The sequence below is a fragment of the Culex quinquefasciatus genome, chromosome 3, assembly GCF_015732765.1.
Source record: "Culex quinquefasciatus strain JHB chromosome 3, VPISU_Cqui_1.0_pri_paternal, whole genome shotgun sequence".
In the NCBI taxonomy this organism is placed as follows: domain Eukaryota; kingdom Metazoa; phylum Arthropoda; class Insecta; order Diptera; family Culicidae; genus Culex; species Culex quinquefasciatus.
In genome coordinates, this window is record NC_051863.1 from 100305418 (window position 1) to 100310665 (window position 5248).

Sequence of the window (5248 nt, forward strand, 5' to 3'; positions counted from 1 at the left end):
TTTTTAACCTTGCGTCTACTATTTCAGAAATGGTGTGTAAATGGTATTTTAGGGTTTTTCTTGCTATTTTTACCTAGCGCTACTATTTTGGAAATAGTTTTCATATGGTTATTTAAGGTTTATCCTACATTTTTTCCCAGTTTCACTATTTCAGAAATAGTTTTCAAATGGTAAATTAAAGTTTATCATACAAATTTACGCTTTTTGAGAAAAAGTTTTGAAATAGTTTTTAAAAGTTTTTCTTACATTTTCTACCTACCTATTTTTTACAGAATTGTTCACTTTTTGACGGATGGTTCACAGCAATAGTATTTGAACTTTAGCGGCTTAAATTCTAGTTGAATGTTGATTCTGTTTAGTTGATCATACTGCCAAAATCGTCCAAACCTGAAAAAGTAAGAAGAAAAATCACAAAGTATCAAGTTGAATATAATATTCAAATATATGTACTTATCTAATTATTCAGATTGATTGATGCCAATCGTTTGTTCGCTTCGTCGCATCCTCGGCGGAACAATATTGTCGGCCGGCTGCCGGCAAAATCTCTTTTGATCACCGATCGAGTTCTCCAGCACCAGCTGTTCCGTTTTTATCAAGTTCTCCACGGCGCTGAAATGATCATCAACAAAAATGTAAATTAAATATCTGGTAAATAAAATGATTTGTTTGAAAATTATACCTGCGCACAAAACGTAAACAACGACCAGCCGCACAAACGTTTCACTTCAGAATGTTTTTGCCTGCGCTAAGCGCTTGCCTGCGCGAGAGCAGGTAACGAAGCGTATAGTGAGAGAAGAGAAAAGAAAGAACGCGCAAGGCAAATATTATTTTGGGTTGAATATAAATTATTGATAAATTGATTTATAAATTTAATGCAAAAAGAGATTCTGCATTCAAAAGAAAGCAAGCCCTAACTTTTTGAAGATTGTGTTTCCTTTGATGGTTGGTGTAGATTATTATGCGAAACAATGAATAACTTTCGCAGAGGATCTGAAACTTAATTTCGCCGGGACAAAACGCCCTATTTGTTTAAAATATCACACTACACCTCCACATCACCGATTCCGTTGATGCTAGAGAACGGAACCGTGATTCCGCTGGTCAATCTAACTGACCTGACACTGTGAAGATCGACGTGCGATGGTAGAGAGCGGTCCAAACGAATTAATAACTTCCGCTCGTCACACTCGAGACATTCGTCGCTGACCTAGCGGAGAGTCGAAATCGACATCGGCACAGGTGCCACGACACCAGTGATTTCGTCTAACCAGTCTAGAAACACTGTTTTGTTCTAGCCATAATGTATTAACATTGTGGAGCAAAACTGCTAGCTCCACGGCGGCCAAAAAACCTAACGCTGCCATAATGATACGATCACTCACCGAAACACCGCGAATCAAAACCCGACGAATTTCGCTCTAGTTTCTAGTTTCTTCTGAGCAGGTCGTTTGCGCATTTGCGACGGCGAAGGAGTCGCTGGTTTTTGCGCTCCCGCTTGAGCAGGTTCGGGTCGAGGTACTGGTTGAGCTGCTTCCGCCGGACGTGCCGCGCCTCGGTCTTCATGCCGTCGCGTGTCGTCTCGAGGACCTTGATGTGCACCTGAAAGAAAACAACTCGGTTAGAGACACGTTTTTGGCTGTAGAATCGCTCAACGCACCGCATGTTTATGCACGGCATCGGTAAAGTTCTGGATGCTTTCGGTCATGTCCACGTTCAGGTTCTCTGACCGCTCTGACCCCATGAACCAGAGCGAGCAGTGTTGTCTGCGCCCTCGCCGCCGTCCTTTTGGTTTTAGTCCAGCTGTTCGAAGCACTTCGGGTTGACGTGGGCCAGGTTGATGTGCAGGATTCGCTCCAGGTTCTGGATTAGGTAGCGGATCTTGGACTCGACCAGTCCGCACCACTCGAGGAGGTCGTCGGTGTTGTTCGAGGTCACCAGCAGTACGATAAAGTAGCGATACTTGAAGAAGAAGCTCGGCGCCTCAAACAGCTTGTCCCAGCCGGCCTTGCCGAGCATGATTTCGTCCGTGATCTGCATGCCGCGGTTGAACTCGTTCAGCATGATCTTCCGTGTCGAGCTAGACACGTGGAAGGTCGAGTTTTGCTGCGGATATGCCGGCGTGATGATCGGCATCAGGTCGAACCGGCCCTGCACATTCACCCGCGGATCCCACACTTGAAAGCCCAGATTCACGGTGTCCGGCCGCTTCAAGAACACCGGCTGGGACCAATTCCAGCGCGAAAACACCAGAGAGAACTTGTGCACTTACGTGGCCGCGACGACATTTGGGAGCTGACACGTCCTGGCCACCAGCATAGCCCAAGACACACCTCCAAAGTAACCCAAAGAAGTGGAGTAGATTCCATGCTCTGAAAACAGAAAAAACAGTGAATAGAAGAAAACCCCAATATTAACAAAACCCTAAAAGATACCAACCAAAGCTCAACTTACTCTTCGCCCACAGCTTGGTCGAACGCAGCGCCAGCCGAAAGTTGTCAATGTTGGGCACCAGCCGCAGGATTTCGTCGGTGGCGCGGCATCGCATGCGCATCAACTTGGGGTCCAGATTCTTCAGCAGCATATCTTCGCGCAGGTCAAAGTTGTCCGGAATCTCCTTCAGCGCCAACCGCGCAAACAGCAAATCAATCTTGATGCCGTCAAAGTTCATCTTGACGTCCGGCACAAGCATCTCCTCGACGGCGGGGCACTCTGTCACCTCGGGCTGTTTCTTCAGCAGCTCGAGGAACGACCCAAAGTAGTCCTGCCGTTCGATGTTGCGCGGCGCCACGCACAGCGCGTCAATATTCGTCAATATTGTGGTTAACGGCCAGCCGGTACGACCCAAAAGTGTAGATCTTTCCGCCGAGCTTCTCTGCCAGCACTTTCGGCATGTTCTTCGAGATGGACACATTGCGCACCCACTGCTTGACCAGCGTGTTCAGCTTGGACAGAATCTCCATCCGGAGGTTCAGCACGGACTCGTCCTCAAACACGTTGTACGGCTCAAAAAACTTTGACGGCACAGGGAAAATAAAAAATCAAAACAAACATTCCTCCTCCACACGGTCAGGTGGATGTACTCAAAATCAAGTTCGATTCACTCATTTTGGACCATGCGTGGAGGAATTCATTTATGAGTTGCAACACCAAGTCAAGCAAAACATTGTAAAGCGGCCATTGTCATTTTTCAAAACATTGAGAAAAACAAGAATGAAATTTGCAATTAGTTTTTCAATTCCTATTTCATACCAATTAAGCAAACTGCGAAAATGATTTACACAACATGTGTAAAAATGGTATAGTATGCATCCTTAAACTTAAATTGATGGAAAAATTCAATTATTACGACAAAATTGATGAAAAAAGAACATAAGCCCCGAACGATTGTTTTACTCGTGTGGGATCGTATTCAGCCCTTTGCGTTTTAGCGCCTTTGAAAACATTGACAGTTTCATTTTCCACATGGTCCCTGGGCTCCTGTCTGGCGGTTTGTTTTTGTTGTTCTTTGTTTTTGGCCAAGCAGGCCACATCAACACAGAATCAGCTTTGCTGTTTGGTCTTTTGCAAACAAAGTAATTTTATTTGTTTTTAAAGCTTTTTTTCACTTGCCGCGGCCAGTTTAAAGAATTTTTGTGTGAAATACAAGTCTGATCGCGATATTGAAGTGTGCATCTTGGTGTGCAAAATCGATTTTCCAATCAGATTTACCCCGGAGACGTCCCACGGTAAGATTTCCTACAATTTGATTTTTGCCGATGTTATTTGATTAATCTCCACTTCATTTCAGTTGTGCCAATGGCAAAACTGTTTCGCTGCAAGCTGCAATGGGTGAGAATGTTTCGTCGGATCTGAGCGGCTCACCATGGGAAAAAAGTGTACCTTCAGCGCGAAGTGCTTTGGGCACGATCGTCGAATCGAAATGACCTGAAACGACCAAACATTCCGACACGGGATAGCGATCCGAAGAAATTTATCCGGTAATCAAAGATTTTTGCGGTAGTGAATGAAATTTAATAAAAGTATGCTTTACAAATGTTTTAATGTGTTGCTATTTAGAAGAATCACAACGTCGCTCCTTTTGACGAGATAGGAATTAACCAGAAATATACGAGAAATCTTATTTTAAGTAAAAATCGTTTCTTTCACCAATTTGAAACAAAGGGCCAAGCTTTGTTTCGATCTTTGTTTTGAACAACATTGTGTTTCTCCCTGAGACGATCACGGGTTCGAAAACAAAACAAATCAGTTTCCATATTGGTCCTTTGAATCGAAGGATCTATGTGGAAGTTGAAAATAAACAAAACGTAATAAACTTTGGCCTTTTGTAAAATGTGCTCCAAAATGGGGATTACGCTCCGAGGCACAATTTTTATTCAAAATAATAAGAAAACCTGGTTGAATTTGGTTAAACATATTAGAAAATCATTACAATAATTTGAACAGATATATAATATCGCGTATTGAAGTTATCCATTTGAACTTTAAAATAACCTTTGATTTAGGATAACTATTTCAGTAAACATCCTCAAAAAGTTTTTCAAAGTCATTCAGAAAAAATCACCATTACAAACTTTTTAAAACCCTAATTATAACGGTAACTATTTGACAAATAATCATCCAAGTCCGCCAGTTGAACCATTTGAATTTTAAAATTACCTTATGATTTAGGGTGACCATTTGAGAAAACATCTGCAAATAGTTTTTTAAAGTTATCAAGAAAATTGTTTACCATTACAAACATTAAAATAACTCTATTACTTATGGTGATTATTTGTCAAATAGTCATCAAGGTCCACCAAATAACATTATTACAAATGGTGACCATATCTCATAAGGTTTTTTTAAGTTCCATAATACAATCGATATAGTTTTCGTTTATCCGGGACTGCATGGTTTTGACAATGCAAATCATCATATAATTTTATGCGGGATACTTTTTCCCGAATGGTTACACATATTCGAATGGTTGATTTTTTTCCCTACAATTTAATGAACGGTATCTATTCGTCATACGATTAGGATGGTTCGAAACAGCTATTGTTAGAACATCCCGCATAAACGAGAACCTTAAAAAAACTTTGTGTTAAATGGTTTTCTCACCATTTCAGAGATCGTAACCACTATTTGAAAAATGGTAGCAAAACCTTAAAAATACCATATCGGAAATGGTACCCTACCATTTATCATAAAGTTCGACCATCTGAATTGAGGGTGGTTAGCAACGGTAACCTTAAAAATCCCCGAACAA

The 5248-nt window shown here is 41.7% G+C and overlaps 1 long non-coding RNA gene and 1 pseudogene across 1 annotated transcript; one reads left to right on the forward strand and one right to left on the reverse strand.

The window, feature by feature from the left end:
* Window positions 1-231: 231 nt before the first annotated feature.
* LOC119769152 lies at window positions 232-3455 on the reverse strand (annotated as a pseudogene).
* A 52-nt stretch (window positions 3456-3507) lies between these two features.
* On the forward strand, window positions 3508-4064 carry LOC119770767. Its single transcript, XR_005278983.1, has 2 exons — window positions 3508-3725; window positions 3788-4064. It is a non-coding gene; the product is annotated as an uncharacterized LOC119770767 (long non-coding RNA).
* The last annotated feature ends 1184 nt before the right edge of the window (window positions 4065-5248 follow it).